Source organism: Triticum dicoccoides, chromosome 6A (assembly GCF_002162155.2).
Source record: "Triticum dicoccoides isolate Atlit2015 ecotype Zavitan chromosome 6A, WEW_v2.0, whole genome shotgun sequence".
Lineage (NCBI taxonomy): Eukaryota > Viridiplantae > Streptophyta > Magnoliopsida > Poales > Poaceae > Triticum > Triticum dicoccoides.
This window is the reverse complement of record NC_041390.1, coordinates 315,604,142-315,625,047: the sequence shown is the minus strand read 5'-3', so window position 1 is coordinate 315,625,047 and position 20,906 is coordinate 315,604,142.

Below are 20,906 nucleotides of genomic sequence, written 5' to 3'. Positions count from 1 at the left end.
ACAGTAATTTTCAGCATGTAATATAAATGTTTCCTTACCAAACTCGACTTACCAAAGGAACTTCACTCCCCAACAACAAGTCTAGAAAAGAGTCTTGATGACCCACAAGTATAGGGGATCAATTGTAATCCTTTTGATAAGTAAGAGTGTCGAACCCAACAAGGAGCAGAAGGAAATGACAAGCGGTTTTTAGTAAGGTATTTTCTGCAGGCACTGAAATTATCGGTAACAAGTAGTTTGATAGAAGGTTAATTTGTAACGAGCAACAAGTAGAAGCAAATGTGCAACAAGGTAGCCCAATACTTTTTATAGGAAAGGACTGGCCAGAAATTTCTCTTGTAGCAAGCAAAGCATTCTTGAGGACACATGGGAATTCATCTAGTCACTTTCATCATGTTTGTTTGATTCGTGTTCGTCACTTTGATAATGCGATATGTGGGTGGACCGGTGCTTGGTAGATGTTCATACTTGAACAAGACTCGCCCACTTATGATTATTCCCTCTCGCAAGCATACACAACTACGAGAAGAATTAAGATTAATCTAACCATAGCATGAAACATGCTGATCCAAATCAGCCCCTTACGGAACAACACATAAACTGGGATTTAAGCTTCTATCAGTTTGGAAAACCATCATATAATTACTACTCCACAATGCCTTGCCTTAGTCCTGAAGATGGTGAGGTGTCAGGTAGTCGATGTTCACACGACACCACTAAAGAAGCAACAACATACATATCATCAAAACATACATACATATCATCAAAACATCAATGGAATACCAAAGTCACATGATTACTTATAACCGAATTCTCCCATGTCCTCAAGAACAAAGTAACCACTCACAAATCATATTCTTGTTCAAGATCAGAGGGGTATTGAATATCATCAAGGATCTGAACATATAATCTTCCACCAAATAAACCAACTAGCATCAACTACAAGACGTAATCAACACTACTAGCAACCCACAGGTACCAATCTGAGGTTTTGAGACAAAGATTGAATACAAGAGGTGAACTAGGGTTTGAGATGAGATGGTGCTGGTGAAGATGTTGATGAATATTGGTCCTCTCACAATGAGAGGATCATTGGTGATGACGATACCATCAATTTCCCCCTCCCGACGGGAAGTTTTCGGGAGGAATCGCTCCGTCGGAGAGCAAAAGTGCTCCTGCCCAGGTTCCACCTCGAGACGGCGGCGCTTTGTCCAAAAAACCTTCCTTATAATTTTTCTAGGTCAAATGGCACCTTATAGAAGAAGATGGGATTCGGAGGCATGACTGGGACCCCACAAGTCAAGGAGGTGTGCCCTAGGGGGGCGCCCCCAGGCTTGTGGCTGCTTCGTGGGGCCCCTTCCACTAGTGCAGAAAAGCCTAAATATGGCGTGCCAAAAACAACCTTGGTGGCGTGGACACCGGACTCCACCAATATGGCGCCATTGTTAAAAATTAGCATGGCGTTGGCACGTACGCCATTAGTAGTTTTGACGGTAATAGTGTGCCGCGTGGTCAATGCCAACAGTATTAGTCATCAGTTGTGATGTTCCATGTTTTCGCAATGCCAGTAATTTGATTTTCATATTTGAAATAAAAGTTATACAACATGAGTTAGGGTCGTAGTCTGGAGTAAGAATGCATGGAAGATAGCATAGTTAGCCAGTTTTAAGAATAGTCAATTAATCAACTATAAATAGACCCAATGACAGCATTTAAGTTCAACAATGCACTTATTACTATAATTCCACAAACTAGGCAAAGTAACAAATTTATGAATGTACAAGTTCAAATAAATAGATGTAATAATAACATGATATCTTCCATGCATGCCAACTAGCAAACTATGACTTTTCGGCGGGCGGAGTCAGGGTCATAGTCTGGAGTAAGTGAACCATCATCGCTGCCAACAGGCTTGTAGTAGACCATGATCTCGTCACAATCGTAGTAGAGGTAGAACGTGGATCTTTCCCCAGCTTCCATCTTGTAAGCATTTGCAAGGGCTTTCCAACCAGGGCGACCAAAGTAGGTGCGGTTTGCCTCGTTGGTGACAAGAGAATTGAATTGTTGGGCTGTCAGCATCTTCATGAGGGTGCACTGGAATGTGATGGTTGCATCAACTGGAACTTTAAACTTCTCTAGGAAGTCACGCCTTGCCCCGCAAGGGATGGCCTGAGCAAAATTGAAAGAAAGAAGTAGCTAGCTAGTTACACAATTTTGGGCACAACCATATACATCATATGAAACTCAAATAAAACATGTTCAACTAAAACATACCGTACTAGTGAGGGAGTAATTTGGCAGATCTATGAAGAACTTCTTATCCCTTTGGCATCTCACTAAACCACATGTCTCATATGGGGCATCCATTTACTGTTTTCATGAAGTTGATAAAAATAAGCATACTTAACACATGCACATAGATATAATGCAACATAGTAGTTAGTACGAACCAACGCTATCCGCCCATCTAGTTATTAACACACACGTACTTGTTATTAAATAGTTCTACAAACCATCCGTAGTTCAAACATAAAACCTGCATAAAGTTAAACAGTTCATATCAAATAGGTAGCACACGCTAAGCTAGTGTCCAGAGGGACCGGCCTCGTGGTCGTGCCTAGTCGACCTATGACAACACCCCTACTGATCCTCCTCCTCACGCTCCAAGGCATCCAAGTCTATGGGATCCTCCACTGCGCTCTTCCTGGCTGCATACTGAAGTAACATCATCTTGTTGGCCTCCATCAGTTTGTCATCTCTCGCAAGCTCACTCGCCAATGGGTCAAAGAATGGTATCCTGGCCTCTTTGTTCTCTTTCTCATCAACCGTAGTGCATATCCTCATGTCCTCAGGCACGAGGAATATCGCGAACTCATGACACTCATGGAAGTTTAGATTCGCCCATTCTTGAAAGAACTCTATTGCCATGGCATCATAAGCGCGCGCTGCTAACTCCGGGGTGTCCCAATGGCCAAGTTCATGGACGACATTGTCCATCCTAATGGTGGCATAGTACTTATTTCCCTTTTGTTGCACACCACGAAATTTCGGAGCCATCTGTGATGATGCATATATAACTAACAAGTTAGTAAAGAAAGGGGCATATTAACGAGTACCTACAAAACCTACAATGCATAAAACGTACTCCCTCCATTCCCAAATATAAGTCTTTCTAGATATCCATATATTGTAGTCCATTTGAAATGTCTAAAAAGACTTATATTTGGGAACGGAGCGAGTACACTACACTAAATTCTTTCACCACAAGTGCACTACATACAAATACAATAAAAATACTCTATCTAAAATCATAGTCTGCAACCACACTATATTCTTTCACCACAAGTACACGACTAGAAGTACAATAAAATTACACTATCTAAAATCATAGTCTACAACTACACTACATTCTTTCACCACAAGCATACTACTAGAAGTACAATAAAATTACACTATCTAAAAATCATAGTCTACAAATCATATAATTTTAAACTACTCGTAAACACAAAATTCAACATTATTCTACACTAAACTAAGTAGAACTCACCCGCGGCGGCATTAGACTACGAGGAGGTGTTGCGGGGTGCGACGGGGGCGGGGGCGGCGACCAGGGTGGAGGCGGAGGCGACGACAATGGGGGTGGAGGCGACGGTGATAGAGGCGACGACCATGGGGACGGGGACGTCAGCGGTGGAGGCGGAGGCGACGACGGTGGAAGCGGAGGCGACGGCAGTGGAGGCGGAGGCGGCAGTGGAAGCGGAGGCGAGGGCAATGGAGATGGCGCCGATTTAATGGAAATCGATGGTTGCGTGTGTGTGGGGGGGGGGGTATTTTTTTAATCAATCCGGCCAGGGGCGGCGGGGTAATTGCTGGCGTTCGCCTACATGGCCAACGCCATTGCTATGTGTTAGACACATTGTTTTTTACTTTAATGTGTTAGACAGTTTTTTATATTCATATAGATGTTTAGTTTATTATTTTATTGTATTATTTTTATATTATTTATTATATTGTTATTTTTACTAATTATTTTTTGTAAATATGTAACCATACAATGGAAACCGATAATTAGAACAACATAGTTGAAGGATGAAAATAATAACAAATATATATAAATTCTAGTACTACACGCTCTTGACCTAAACTAAGAACATCATCGGTGTAATGATTTCCACGAGAAAAAAAGTTGTCACTGATCCTATCGGACTCGGGTTCCGGCAGACCCTTGAGGTTCGAACACTGGGGTGCGCGCGGAGATTTCGCCTCCTACCTACCTGCACCCCTCCGCCGAGCTGGGATCAAAGCTATGAAAAGAACAACACAAGGGACACAGGGTTTATACTGGTTCGGGCCACCGTTGTGGTGTAATACCCTACTCCAGTGTGTGGTGTGTGGATTGCCTCTTGGGCTGATGATGATGAACAATACAAGGGAGAACAGCCTCGCGAGGGTCCGTTCTTGGCTGGGGCGATGAACTGCTGGGAGGAGTTCAGCCACCTTTCTCTATCTCTCTCTCTCTGCTTACTTCCTCTCTACTTGTCGAGCCCTTGGAGGAGACTGAGCCGAACCCTTTTGCAACATGGGTGGCCGGTCCTATTTATAGAGGCCCTGGTCCTCTTCCCAAATATTGAGCGGGAAGGGATCCAACAATGGCGGGCTAATCTGAAAGGGGACAGCAAGTATCAGCTGTCCTGACAAAAGTAGTCTTCGCCTGCGCAAAGCTCTGGTGATGACGCCGTGTTGGGCCCCATGGTGACCTCAGTCTCGTAGTCCTCCTGGTATTGGTCTCGCTGCACCGAAATGGCAACCTTTGCCTGACGCCTCGGTACTCCGCGGCTGCGCTTGCCCCCTTTGCACCAAAGAGGAAAGGAGGACGCTGCGCGGGCTGGCACCCGCCTGGCGCCCTGAGTCGTCATGGCTTTCGTCACGAGCACCTCGTGAGGTACCCCGCCTTGATATCTCCGCCTCCTCGTGAGCCAGCCTGACGAGGTCGTGCTTGAGGAAGCTTCGCGTTGTCCGCCCCGCGAGGCATGGCCCCTCGCGAGGGTCTTGAGTTTGTGTTGGTGAAGATGGGCCGTGCTGGGTCCCCCTTTGAGCCACGCCACAGGCCGCAGGCAGGCAAGTCTGGGGACCCCCATTCCCAGAAGGCCGACAATAGCCCCCGGGCCCAAGGCGCGCCCGGACTTGGCCGTGCAGGGTGGCGGAAGGGCAAGAGCGAAGTGCCGCGGGCCCTAACAGCCTGCGGCCTTAGGCGCCGCGTGGCAGTTGATTGGACGTGGGCGGCACTGTTCCCCCACGCCCTCCTTATCTTGTGCCTTGCTAGGAGGACCCATAGTCTTACACAATCGTTCCCCTTTTATCGCTCGAGCGCTTCCCGTCCTTCCTCCGCTCGAGCCCTGGTTTCTGTTTTCAATTCAATCTCGAATCCTCCCCCCCTTTTCCTATCGCCATGGCCCCGACGAAGACGGGAAGAGGGAAGAATCCCGTGTCTCCGCCTCACCCGCCGCCGTTGGCGGCCCCCGCCGAGGGTTTGGGTAAGGTCAGCTTGGCTCTGGCCACCATCTTCAATGAATGCGGGAGAACAACGGCCTGGCCTGCGTCCCACTTCTCCATCGGCAGGATAGTTACCGAGGTCCCATATTTCGCCGACGCCCTGTGAGCAGGTCTGGTTCCCCCCTTTTCTGATTTCTTCAATGCCGTGCTCTCCCACTATCAGATCCACATGCTGCATCTGAGTCCTGGATCCATCACCCTCCTTTCGGTCTTTTCCTTCATCTGCGAAGCCATGGTGGGCATCCCTCCTTTGGTTGCCTTGCTGCGCCACTTCTTCTTGCTGCATCTTGTCGACCCTACCCAATGCTGGGCGTGCGTAAGCTTCGTTGCCGCGCCAGAGACTGCCGCCTCTGGGATTGACTTCAAGATCCCCCTGCCCACGGTTGGGTTCCGCGAGCGGTGGCTGTATGTGGACGCAGGGGTGCCCAGCTCCCTGCTAACGGAGCCGACCTCGCCTGCTGTTCCCAATTCGGGCTGGGGCCAGGTGGCGCTTAAGAGCCCCCGACTTGTCTTCGTCTGGCGCCGCTTCGCGCTCTTAAGGTCGCTTGGCGTGACAGCGCCCAAGGTGGTGAAGGAGTTCCTGCTATGCCGCGTTGCTCCTCTTCAACGCCACTCTCGCCGGATGTGGGCCTTCCGTGGGCGCGAGGATAGTATGAGGCTCCAGGAAGAGGACGTCTAGGCTGAGGTGCTGAAGACGGCGCTCTTTACCCTGGCTGGGGACCCCAACCCCGGCAGCATCCGGCAGGGAGGGGCCTTGCTGTACCTCCGCCAGAGCAGGGTCGACTTTGTGAAGCAGATGCCTGCCTTTGAAGAGTGGGGGCTGCGCCCCGCTAGCATTCAGGGGTCTCGCGAAAATCCGGTGGTGGTGACTGCCCTTCCAGTCGGCCAAGGCGACTCGTCCTCGAGTGGCGGAGCAGGGAGGTACGAGGCGCTAGAGGCCGAGGGGGCCCCGGCATGGTGACGGCACCGGGCGAGGCTCATGAGGAAGCAGTTATCAGGGCCCGTACCGCTGAGGCTGAGGGTGACAAACAGCTGCCCTCTGCGCCTGCGACTGGGGCCCCTGAGGCTCCAGCTGCTTCTCTTGGGGAGGCGATTGGCGGCGCACATCAGGCAGGCGCCCCTGATGCTGATCGTCTTGACGCTCCATCTTCGTCGCAGGTCAATCCCTGCGCCCGACTCTTAGGCCGCTTCCGCATGGACTTTGGGGCTCTCCGGAAGAGAAGGGCGGCCCTAGGCGATGGTTACCCTTGTCGCTTGCTGAAGCGCAGAAAGTACTTCGCCACTGATGAGTAAGCCTTCTCCTTTCCCTGCTCCTGATCCTCCCGTTGCTCTTACCGACCATTGCTCCGCAGGCCCCTTCCAGCCGAGCTTGCTGAGACGACTGAGGAGCCGTCCCCTTTGGCTTTTCCCTCTCCACCGTCCTGGAGCGCCCCAAGCAGCGGACCCCTTGTGGCAAGGGCGATCGAAGAGGCGAACCATCCCGAGGCGTATCGTGGTCCCGCGCACCTCGCGATCCTCCTTCGCGAGCCTTCTCATGGCATAGCCAACCTGCCATGGGCTTCTCGCTTGGTCGTGGACTGCGATTGGCTGAGGCGCTTCCTGCGCTCTCCTCTTGAGGTCGGGCTGGCCCCAGGCCGGTCTTTTGACGCGGCATGCCCGGCCGTCGCGAGGGTGCCAGCCCCCAGCCCCCAGCCCGGAGGGGGAGCGCTAACCTGCAGCCCCCGGCGCTTGCTTGGGGCAGATGATGGTGTGGAAGACGTGCTTGAGCGCGCTCGGGAGCGTCGCGCTCTCCGCCAAGGATTCCTTCGAAGGGCGACTGATGCAGTGAGCCTACTTGGTGAGGAGCTTGCTGATGAAGACACGCACCTTGAGGCTGAGGGCCTGCGCCTGGCTGCAGAGAGGTGCAAGCTGGAGGGCGCAATCGCCCTTGTGCGCCGTCAGCGTGACCTTGATGAAGCAGAGGCCAAGGCGTCGTTGGTGGCCTCTCGGGAGGCCCGGTCTCGGGCTGCTAAGGAAGCTCGGGAGGCTGACCGGCGGCGGACGGCTGCAGACGAGCGGGCTCGGGAGCTCTTGACCTGGTGCCACTCGCTGGAGGATCAGGTGGATCTGCGCGAGGCAGCCCTCGCGTTGACGAGGGTGGCCTCCGGTGACTCGGCGGAGCTCCAGAAGCATGAGGAGGCGCTGACGCTGGAAGCCACCGAACGTGCCCATGAGTACGAGCGTCTGGAGACGAGGGAGCGCTTGGTGACGCAGGCGGAGGACGATGTCGCTGCACAGGAAGCACGTGTCCTGGAGGAGGTCGGACGTCGGGTGGCGATGGCGCATTTGAACCTCGAGCACGAGTTCGAGGAGAAGCTGGGGTTGATCCAGGCCGAAGCCGAAGGCAGGACTGCTACCCTGCGGGCCTAGCTGGAGGAGGTGACGCGGCGGGCCGATTCTTCCCAGGCCGCCCTTGTGGTGGCGCAAGGTGGGCTAACTACCTCCCAGGCTAAGGTGCTCCTTCTTCGCCAGCGGGTGGAGGAGGCTGAGGCCGTCGTGCGCCAGAATGCGGACGAGATACGTCAGCGGCGGCTCCTGGAGCATGAGCACGGCCCCATGCTGACCACGCTCCGGGAGAGGGCCAACGCGGCCTTGGGCAACATCTGCGAGGAGACCGTCGGCGAGCCGCACACGGTTAACTACGCGGGCAATCTTCAATTCTTTACTGACGTGGTGACGCAGCTGGAGGCGCGGTCGATCAGGGCTGACAGGTTGGTGGAGGAGAGGAGCCACGCCCTGCTCAGGCGTGCCTTTTCTCGTGTCTTCAGCCATCTCCGGAGCATGGATCCCCACTTCAATTTCAACGCCGCCATCGCCCCAGTCCCCCAAGCCGTCCGAGGTGAGCTGGCGCACTGGGTGGAAGACCATGTGGAGGCTCTTATCAGGGCCTTCGCCTCGGATAACGACGACGCGATCATGGCGGCCGACGAGGGCGCCGTGACGGGCAGCCCTAACGCCGCTGGTGGCAACGCGGGCGGCGGTGGAGAGTTCAGCGATGCCAGCAACGGCCCCGATGGCACTCCTAAGGACGCATTGGGAGATTCATCAGACTGATTGTGCATCGTTCCTGCTTACCCTGTATGAATAGAACTCGGGTTTTGGCCTGATAGCTATGAGAGCATTTTGGAGGGGGAGCCCCTCATGTAAAACTTGTGTTTATCGTATCAGTAGCAGCTACATTGCCCATGCGCCCGCGCCAAGTGGTTGGCTTAAGCGACGCGCTGGTCGACTAATTTACCTTTGTCCGTGCTGGCCCTGGGGTAGCCCGCAGGAGGCTGTGGAGCCCGGAGTGTTTCCCGATTGAATCCGTTGGACCTGTAGTAAGACACCCTCCTGAGAGGACGCGGCGACGGCAGTGTGGGCTGCGCGCAAGCTAGGCTTGACCCGGCTCGCGAGGGGCTCACGAGGGGAGGCAGCTGAGGCGAAGCGGTAACCGAAACGCGAGAAATTGCTCGAACGAGACTAAGCACCCTTTCCCCGAACACACACAAGCGGGGGAAAGCGGCAACCAAAGGGAAGAGCAACAAAAGCAAACAAAAGGCCGCGTCCGGCACCTAGTCTAGTCTTGGACGTCTTCTCACCAGTGCGGAGCTAAGTGCTGCCACTGGGCGTGGGAGGGAGCCCCAGGGCCTGAGGCCGGCACCCCTGAGACTCCGGGGCGTGTACAGCCCCACTCATTATTACGTGAAAGTGTCACGGGGCAGCGAGCTTCACAGGCACTGGGCCTTTTTCATAGGTACTGGCCTTGCTTCATATCGCCAGATGAGGGCCCCGCCTTGCGCGACACTCTAGTGCCATCAGCAACGACCGGAAACCAGGACGCCGCCCGATGGGGTAGAGCGGTCGCCAGCGGTTCCCCCGATGACCACGGGTCCTCCGCCGGGGGCAGGCCCTAGGGCACCTCCCCAGCGGAGGGCCTACCTCCTGAGAATGCCTTGCTCCGAACGCCGCGCTAGGTCGGATCCCTGCCTCTCTCCTGCAGCCCCCTGCGCCCTCCACCCAAGGGGTAGGAGACTGTGGGAGCGGGGTAGCTGCTCGCTGCGGCGACCTGCACCTCCTGCGATCCATGGTTAGCGTATACCTACTCCTGAAGAATTAGCGGTACCCGATAATCGTTGCCTCCAGCGTGGCCAGTGGGACCATCCCGGGGCTCCTGTAAAGGCTCAGCTTCTAGTGCCTTTTCCGTTCTCGTGAGGGTCTCCTTGGTACATCATGAGGGGCACGTATTCCTCTGGTGCCGTCATCCCGAATGCCACGCCGTAATGCCCCGCATGCCACGCGGTCCTGCCTGACGCGCCCACCGTGGGGTGGCAGCGCGGCCGCCCACTGGGGCCACGGGTCGCGTTGAGTCCTTCTTCTTCTCGGGCCAGGGGCGGGGGTAGCGCCGCCACCGGTCCGGCGCTGACAGCTTTGCTGGCGTCGGAGTAGCCTTGGAGCCCGCGGGCGCGCGCGGGGCCCCCGCGTGGGTCGCCCTAGGCTTGAGATGGGAGCTGGGTGGAGAAGGGGTGAGCCCCCAAGGCGGCGAAGCCCAGGAGCTCTGCCACTCGCTCTAGCAGCACGTCGTGGCCGCCCTCCAGCAGTCTGCACTGCAGCAGCTCTCGGGCCACCGTGAGTGTGGCTCTCGAGTTCGCCTGCTCCCGGCGGGTGTATGGTGTCGTGGTCGCGGCGTGATTGGAGGCCCTTGCTGCCGACCGCGCCTGCCGCGGTGTAAGAGTTGTCGAAGCATGTCCGCGTCGCCCGTGGCCCGCAGCGCCCTGCGGACCGCGAGCTGCCTGGGGCACGGGGTCACCCGAGGCGAGCGGTTCTGCGCGGGCGGGCCACGCAGACTATGGGTCTGGGTTGCCCTCCTGGTCGCCGGGCATGGTGATGACGACGCGACGGGGCACAGAGCGGTGGAAGACGAATTCCGGCACACCCCTACCTGGCGCGCCAAATGTCGGATTTCGGGTTCCGGCAGACCCTTGAGGTTCGAACACTGGGGTGCGCGCGGAGATTTCACCTCCTACCTACCTGCACCCCTCCGCTGAGCTGGGATCAAAGCTATGAAAAGAACAACACAAGGGACACAGGGTTTATACTGGTTCGGCCCACCGTTGTGGTGTAATACCCTACTTCAGTGTGTGGTGTGTGGATTGCCTCTTGCGCTGATTATGATGAACAATACAAGGGAGAACAGCCTCGCGAGGGTCTGTTCTTGGCTGGGGAGATGAACTGCTGGGAGGAGTTCAGCCACCTTTCTCTATCTCTCTCTCTCTCTGCTTACTTCCTCTCTACTTGTCGAGCCCTTGGAGGAGACTGAGCCGAACCCTTTTGCTACGTGGGTGGCCGGTCCTATTTATAGAGGCCCTGGTCCTCTTCCCAAATATTGAGCGGGAAGGGAGCCAACAATGGCGGGCTAATTTGAAAGGGGACAGCAAGTATCAGCTGTTCTGACAAAAGTAGTCTTCGCCTGCGCAAAGCTCTGGTGATGACGCCGTCTTGGGCCCCATGGTGACCTCCGTCTCGTAGTCCTCCTGGTCTTGGTCTCGTTGCACCGAAATGGCAACCTTTGCCTAACGCCTCGGTACTCTGCGGCTGCGCTTGCCCCCTTTGCACCAAAGAGGAAAGGAGGACGCTGAATGGGCTGGCACCCGCCTGGCGCCCTGAGTCGTCATGGATTGCGTCACGGGCACCTCGTGAGGTACCCCGCCTTGATCTCTCCGCCTCCTCGTGAGCCAGCCTGACGAGGCCGTGCCTGAGGAAGCTCCGCGTCGTCCACCCCGCGAGGCTTGGCCCCTCACGAGGGTCTTGAGTTTGTGTTGGTGAAGATGGGCCGTGCTGGGCCCCCCTTTGAGCCACGCCGCAGGCAGGCAAGTCTGGGGACCCCCGTTCCCAGAACACCGACAGATCCAACAGGGAGAACGAGGCCAAGCATAACACCAGCTAAAAGAGCATATCGAAGCATCTTGCATATTTGGATTTGGCCATGCATCACATCGGTATTCAGCTGCATCTCATCTATCTGTTGTCTTAGTTCACCAATGGAGTACTCGAGCAAATCGCTCACATACTTCTGCACAAGATCAACCCCATATCCATGTGTAAAAATATTTTATACCTAACGCCTATGGATCACAATACACACATATATTAATGATCGTGTCACTATATATATGTATATATAAGACCACATATAGGGCGCGATAATAGTGTCCTATATATACATATACATATACATATACATATACATATACGAAATATATACATGTATCCTGGGACATATATGTATCCTGGGACATATAGCGAATCCTCTATGACAGACCATTTTTTCGTTATTGCATATGTGAATCTCCTTCGCAACTGGACCCTTGATGTAAACCACATTATCTTGAAGGAAGGCCAACAAAATAAAGGGGAACTAGTGCACTGGCAAGCGAGCACACCTGTGCAGCTGACGATTTGGTGGGCAACAGCCAAGTTTCTTGGCATGTGGCTGTTGGTTTGGTGGGCAGGCAAGCAACAACAACCATATCAGCTGCAGGAAAAGCTGATAGTAGAGAAGAAGAACATCAACCCATGTCGTTGTCCAGTGTCCAATGAGCTAGCACCCCCCCATTTGGTTTTGTCTGGACTGCATTTTTGATGTGTACTTGAACTGAACCTTCAAAATTTAGCCAAATTTCCATCGATCTGTTCTCCATGGATAGTACAAATATTGTTTTGATTGAAACTGACCTTTTGATGTTTGTTCAAACTGAACCTTTATAATTTGTCCTGTTGACAACTACATGAGTAAATGGATTGATGGTAGTGGTAGCCACTAGACATCTCTCTTTTCTGCTAGTGTGTGCGACGCAACTACTAGCTGTTATTGTCGGACATTGCTAGTTGATGTGCCGTGTGGCTTCCTGGCGCCACTGCCATTTTCTGGCTGCTATTGATACACTTTTGTTGCAGTTCAACATGACAACAAGACTTATTTCTGCTAGAAATTAGCACTGCTGATGTCTGTGGTTAAAGAAATCGGAAGAGAAAGAGAGAGAGTGTGTGTAGATAGGATATAGCGGTGGGTGGTGGATAGAAACCATCAATTATAGTGAAAAGGTATTTCTTTCTTTAGCACTTAGTACCTGTGTATTCCTCCGAATTTTCGTTAGTGTGTTCTCTCTACAAATCATAAACTACGCTTGCTTGTTTCATGTCCTATTCAATCGGCAAAATGAAAATAAAGGATAAGTTTATCACACACATTCTTGTCATATGAGTTAACAAAAAATGCCTTCCGTCTAGTACTCATTTGTATGTATGTTACATAGCTCTTACCCACATGTACTACGACTGGGAAGTTCAAAGACCGGAAAACTATCAGTTCAGGTATGAAACCACATAAAAATTTAGAGAAGAAAAATAGTATGTAATAGCCGGAAAGTTCAACCAGAGAAACACATAAATTTAAGAAAAAACATACAGTAGTTCATTTTTGACAAACGTGAAACTAAAAAAGAGAAATATCAATAAAAATCCATGTGCAAAAAAGAACAGAGATTTAAGAGGAAAAAAATTAAGAATATTGTGGGTATCTAGAAGTTCGTAAACTATGTCCCAAGAATTTAGAATAATAATAAAATGTAAGTGGGGTTCAAAAACAAGGGCGCAAAAGAAATATGTTTAATTTTTTCATGATTTAGAAAAAAAGAAACGTATGAGTTCAATGTTTCTAGAAAATATCCTCTCTATTATAAACTTTTTTTGGTTTTTCATGTATCTAAAAAACAAGAAGTTTCAAATTAAAAAAATAGATTGTCTTTGTTTCAAAAAGAACTACAAGTTCAAATCTAAATAACGGAGTGGTTCAATTTTTATTACAAAATTAGGATTTCCCCTGATAGTAAATAATGACTCAAGAAGTTCAAATTTAAAAAAATAGAGCAATACAATTGTTCTAAATGAATTTTCCACATTTCTAAAAAGACCTAGAGGTTCTAATTTAAATAACGGAGAAGTTCAATATTTAATACAAACCCAAGAAGGTAAATTAAAAAAAGTAGTTCAAAAAAGTTTATAAAAATGGATTTTTCCATTTCTTAGAAAACCTTAGAAGTTGAAATTTAAATAATGAAGCGGTTTGATGTCTATTATAAAACTAGGACATTTCCTGCTACAAACGAGTAACACCTAGAAGTCCAAATTAGAAAAATGAAGCAATTTTATGTTTATAAAAAAACTCAGATTTCAACAATACTAATAGAATAAAATCAATAAGTGCAAATTAAAAAAAATAAGTTCGAAGTTAATAAAATACTCAGTTATTGCTCATTACTAAAGAATAAAAAGGAGAGTTCCAAAATTGAAAAGGAACAGTTGAAAAAATAATTATAAAAATAATTTTCCGATTTTCATAAAGAACTCGAAGTTCAAATTAAAATAACAAACTGGTACGATGTATATTAAAAAATGAATAAAAAGGCAAAGTCTAAAATTTCTGTTGCTAGAAGTTCAACTCCTCAGCCGGAGAAAGTTCAAAAATTCTTGTAAGAGATGTTCGTGTGTGTTTACATGTTCAAAACACACAAAAAATAAGTACTTTTTGATGTTTCAAAATAATTCTATTAGTGCATTAAAAAATTGAAATAAAATGCTCTATGTGAAAAAAGTTTCTCCTATTCAACAAATTTCCAAGGGTATATCATATACATTAATAAAAAATGATTAAAAATCCGTGCATGTTGTCCAAATTTTTTTTTAACCGTATTAGATAAAGTTGCATCTTTTCAACATGTTACTAACAAGGTATATCATTTGTGTGACTCCAATAAATGAGTGAGAAATTACGAACAAAAATTACTACATGGAATGCATTTTAGATGGCAATAAAAAGATTAGAGCGGTTCGATGCCTATAAAAAACATAGATTTTTTACATTACTAAAGCGAAACAGGGAGAAGTTCAAATTGATAACAAACAAAAGTTCACGTAATGCATGGTGTGTGTTTCATATGGTACGAAAGAATAAAAAACCAAAGTCTAACTTTTTTCGCTAGAAGTTCATGTGCACTGCCCTCGGAAGTTCGAAATTCTTGTGGGAGAGGTTGATCGTGTGTTTACATGTTTAAAAATGCTCTACATGAAAAAAGTTCCTCATGTTCGAAAACTTTCCAAGGGTGTATCATATGCTCTACTCCAAAATAAATCGTTAAAATAAATTGGTGTATGTGGTTTGAATAAAAGTTTAACTGTATCAGAAAAAAGTCAAGTCTCTCAATAAGTTTCAATAGGTATATCATTTGTGCAACTCAGTCGAACAGGGTGAGGAGCTACTACCCAGAATACATTTTAGGTGAGATTAAAAAGAATACAAAAGTAAATGTATAAAAGGGTTGTTGCAAGAAGTTCACGTGCTCCTGCCTAAGTGGTTAAAATTTTCTAGTGCGAGTCATTTGTCCAAAAACAACTTTGCTTTTGCCATTTTTAAAACTGCTCTCAAATGGTAATGAATTCGAATCTACTGTATACATGAAAAACTTGCTGCTATTCATAAGCTTTCCAACGGTATATTATGTGCTACATTTCGATGAACGGTTTAAGATTTTCATGTATATCGTTTAAAACACGTTTTTATGTATTCAAAAAATTCTTTAGAACCATGGCGAGTATGAAAAACTAATCAACATGGGGAAGTTGCGTGTTTTCAACAACTTTCCTTTGGTATATCATTTGCTCAATTTCGGTAAGTGTTTTGAGAGTTACGGGCAAATAGTACATCCAAAACAGAGTGAAGTACAAACAGACATGCCCTAGAAGTTCAACTACTTCACGCATTGCATTTCCTTTCGTGATGAAGGAAGAAATCATGATCTCTTCATTTTCTAAATTACTTGAAAATGGTTGGGAATTAGAGAAAACTTGATATACGAAAAAGTTTCGCATTTTTGATAGCTATCCAATGGTATATTATTTGCCCTATTCCGGCAAAGTTTGCAAAAATTACGACAAAAAAAGTTTCTAACCATTTTCAAAATTTACTTAAAACCATAAGGAATTGGGAGAAACATTATATACCAAAACGTTTCGCATTGCATCAAGCTTTCCAACACCATATCATTTGCCGCATCCGAAATACGGTTAAGATATTAAGTTGAAAATATGAATTTAGTGGAACTTGGACCGCTTTTTAAATTACTCTTAAACTGTTCAAAATTAGAAAAAACATTGCACATGAAAAAGAAGCGCATTTCCATAAGATTTTCACCGCCAAATCATTTGCCTCAATTGGATTAGCCTTTTAGAAATGACATCGAAAATACGAACTCGGCTGTTCAGTTTGTGAAATTCTATGATTTTTCAAATTACTCTTTAACCATAGGGAATTAGATAAAACACTATACATGAGGAAGGAGTGCATTTATAGCAGCTTTCCAATGCCATATTATTTGCCTCATTCCGATAAATGGTTTAGAAATGGGATCGAAAATACTATTCACATTTTTTGTCTGAAGAAAAAAGGGTTTTCAAAGCTGCTCTTAAACCGCTTAGATTGTGCCAAAATTTTAAATTAGATCATCGTACTCGTGTCCACAGCTTTCCAACGGTATATGGCAAGCCCCATTTGCACAATGTTTGCGGAAGTTCAACCTAGCAATGGGGGAAGTTCAACTATTACCGCTGGGACATGGTAGGTAGTTATGAGAATATTATTATCTTCCCATGATCAGAATAGTGTTTATATATAATATATATAAAGTTGAATTGTGCAAATTAGCATAAATAGATCAAGATCGAGGTATTTTCTGTCATATTACCTTTCCACGGTTACCTCTGATGTAAAACTCTCACTCTAGATTACTTTCTATGTGTGACATATGCTTATTAGCAAGGTGTCCACAGCCGCAAAGCAGCACACGTGCCCTTGCTCGATTCCTAGTAGCTTCGGCGTTGGTGGCATAACTGCCGGATCAATGGAATGTCGCACTACAGTGAGATGATTCACTAGCCAGGGCTGGCTGCATTGGCCATGTTGAGCGGTGTCGTGGCCAATGGGGCCTGATGTGAGCTCGGCCAAGGCGGCAGGGTCCCAAACATGCGACACGCCCCGCCGACATGGGTTCACACGGGGTGCTCGTGTCGATTCAACCTCCGGTGGTCCATTGTCAGCAAAGCAGCTGGCTAAGAGGGAGTAGAATTTTATGGAGAATGGAAGTGAATGTATTTGAGAACAAGGGGCTGCCAACACATCTATATATAGGCACAACTTAGTGTCGACGTTCCCAACGATGGCGAGGCAGCACAAGGTTAAGTATCTATGGCGTGTTTACAAATCACACGACAACAGTATACTACAAATGGTCACGACAAGTGGGCTCACATGGTAGTGAAATCGGAAGTATTAGAATGCCAGCAATAGCAAGTTATAGCTGGCGTACCAAGTTGGACGATGCCAGAACTATTTGGATGAAAATGGCGCGCCACAAACGAAAGTTGTGGCTAGCCGTTTTTCCACTAGTGTTCTGTTCATTCTTTCACTAGTATTTTTATATATTCCAAAATAATTCTTCATCAATTTTCAGGTTATTTCGAGTTATGTAGAATAAGTGTCTTCAATATAACCCTTTCCATCGCAGAATTCTAGCTGTCGGCAATCTCCCTCTTCATGTGAAACTTGCAAAATAAGAGAGAAAAGGCATAAGAATTGTACCATAAAGTGAAACAACAGCCCATAAAGCAAAAAATATTGATATGAAAACATGATGCAAAATGGACGTATCGCGTCTTCGTCATATCTAGTTTTCCAAACACTTTTGCTCTTGTTTTGGACTCTAATTTGCATGATTTGAATAAAACTAACCCGGACTGACGCTATTTTCAGCAGAACTACCATGATGTTGTTTTTGTGCAGAAATAAAAGTTCTTGGAATTGGACAAACTTTTTGGAGATTTTTATAGAATATATAAAAAATTACTAGAGCGAAGATCCACTAGAGGGCGCCACCAGGTGCTCACAAGGCAACAGGGCACGACCACCCCCTTGGGCACGCCTTGTTACTTTGTGGGGCACACGTGGCCCTGCGGACCCTAATGTCAGGCCTATAAATTCCTTTTCCCCGAGAAAAAGGTAAGAGAGGAAGTTTCATCACATTTGACGATACAGAGTCGTTGCCACCTCCTATTGTTCATCAGGAGGGCTGGTCTGGAGTCCATTTGGGACTTTGGAGACGGGGACCCGTCACCATCATCATCACCAATTTCGTGATGCTCACCACCGGGAGTGATTAATTCCTTCATAGGCTTGCTGGACAATGATGGATTTGGATTATATTTTTCATCTAATCGAGTCAATTTGTTAGGGATTGATCCCAAGTATCCACTATGTTCTGAGATTGATGTTGCTATGACTTTGCTATGCTTAATGCTTGTCATTAGGGCCCGAGTGCCATGATTTCAGATCCGAACCCTCTATGTTTTCATGAATATATTTGAATTCTTGATCCTATCTTGTAGGTTATATGCAACTATTACATGTTATAATCCGCATACCCCAAAGTGATAATAGCTGGGATTCTCTCCAGTGATGACCGTAGTATGAGGAGTTCCTGTATTCACCATGTGTTAATGGTTTTTCTGGTTCTCTATTAAAAGGAGGCCTTAATATCCCTTAGTTTCCTTTTGGACCCCGCTGCCACCGGAGGGTAGGACAAAAGATGTCATGCAAGTTCTTATTATAAGCACGTATGACTATATAAGGAATACATGCCTACATTATATTGTTGAATTGGAGCTATTATATATCGCTCTAGGTTGTGACTGTTATATGATGAATGTCATCCAATACAAATATCCTTCACTTATCCAATGCTTACGCTTGTCGAGTATTGGTCTTCGCTAAGTTACTTTTGTTGCTGCTGCTATTACTGTTACCGTTACTATTGCTACTATTACTACTACTATTAAATTACCATATTACTGTGCTACTAAACACTTTGCTGTAAATATTTAGTTCTCCAGGTGTGGTTGAATTGACAGCTCAACTTATAATGCTTGCAAATATTCTTTGGCTCCCCTTGTGTCGAATTAATAAATTTGGGCAAAATACTACCCTAGAAAACAATTGCGACCCCCTATACTTGTGGGCTATCTAGACCTTTTTCTGGTGCTGTTGCCTAGGAGCATAGCTCTATTTGTTGAGTCACTTGGGATTTATATGAACTGATCACTATGAAGAATCTGAAAGACACTAGAACCAAGATCGTGCCTTCTAAGACGAGGGAAGGTGATGTAGGGTGGAACCCTAGCTAGGGGCTGATCTTTCATGATTTGGAGGTGGATTCCCAAGGAACACGATGAACACACGAGGGGGAAAACGAGAGGAAACACTCAAATCAATGAGATTTGATTACACATGTGCTAGACCCAAGTACACAAAGAAATACACCATCCAAATTCAACAAAGGGGGGTAGAAAGGACCTAGTTCATCTCCAAGGAGGAGATCTTGACTCCACTAGGGGATCTTCCCACAAGGGGGTCTTGAATGCACTTGGTGGATCTTCTCCTAGGAGGCCCTGGTCTCCAATGGAGTAGGGGTACAAGTGGATGAGCAATACTCTATCTCCAAAATGAGCTATGGTGCGCGTCGGTGTTATACAAACGGTTTTTAACCCCTTTTCGCGACGGCATTTGGAACCGTCGCCAAGTGAGTGAGGGCGATAGGGGGGTCCTTCCCACACAACCCAGAATCGTCGAGGATAAGCCTTCGTGGGACACAGGCTGGGGCTGTGTGCCATCGGGCGAGGCATCGAAACCCAATCATTTCCATAGGTATGTACATCCCACACGGTAATCCGAGAAAACATTTTCGTAGGTATGTACATTCCACAGGGTGAATCCCAGAAAAACATTTCAGCTAGTATGTATATCACACACAGTCAATCCAAGGAATACGTTTCCACTCTTATGTACATCCCACACAGTCAATCCAGGGAAACCGTTTCCATTCATATGTACGTCCCACATAGTTTTATGTATACGCTCGTGTGTGAAAGGTGTAACTATCACACACGCTCTACCTTGGTTAACGGTTTGATTTAATTAACTACATCACACACGATTTGATGTAGATAACTGTGTGGCATTGGGCTATCCATCACAAGCACTTTTACTACCAGAACCATTTGCAAAGTTCCATGACTGTCTGTTCTCTTTTTATTTTTGCCTGTATTTTATTATTCGAATTGGAAATTTTGAAATACAAAACGTGCAATTCAAATTCTCAGCACAATGGTTCAACAAAAAATCCATAAATCAAATTACCAGTACAATATCTTCAGTAATTATAGGATTAGGCAGCAATTAACTATGATGAACCACAATATTTAAAGGCGGTAAATGTGAAGAGACAAGTGTAAATCATTTTGACAGCCGACGGTGTTGAAGAAGCGGAATGCCCATAATGTGCCTTCCTACATGCCATAGGCACAAACACTGTTGTCCAACCCCTTGTGATGATGGCCCGCCCATCCTTCACCGCCTTCAAGAAGACTTCTAGATCATTATCATGGTAGCATGAATTATATACTTTAACCTTAGTTGCATCCACTCCGGTCATGTAGTTTGCAAGGTAATTATCAGTAAATAGCTTCGGAAACCACTGAAAAGAGAAAAATATCATATACTGAGGTCTAATAGAGTAACTTGTTGTGGGCAGGGGGAAAAGGCAACACATTACTTACCACCCTAAAGTTCACTATTGTCTTCGACAAAGTGTAAATAAAGAGCTTAATTCCAATCACCTGTTTCTTTCGCCTAACAATCTTTCTTAGTTTCCTCACTTGACGCTTGTTCATGAATATCTCATTGCCCCATACACAAAAGGGATCGAAGTGTGGATCATTACCGCTCATATATGTACCTACAAGAAACCAATAAATGTTAGAAGCTAAACTGAGATTGCACAAATGATGTAAAGACAACTATCTATTTTCCTAAGTACAAGTTTTTTTTGAGATTTCAGTATGAACTACATATGGATGTACATAGAATTATTGATATAGTTTAGATTAGAATCTAGATTCACTCATTTTGCTCGTTATGTAGTCTAGAGTGGAATCTCTAAAAATACTCATATTTAGGAATAGATGGTGTATAAGACATGGGATGCAGCTAACCTCGATGGCAAACAACAACATCGCCCATTGTAGCCTTTGTAAGTACATGGAAAGCCAATGTTAACTACAATAGGGTTAACATCCACCAAAAATAGCAAATGGTAATAAAATGGCAGCATATGTAGTGATATCTTCATTTCGAAAGAGTAGCATGGTAGCAAAGGGACGAATTAAAAAAT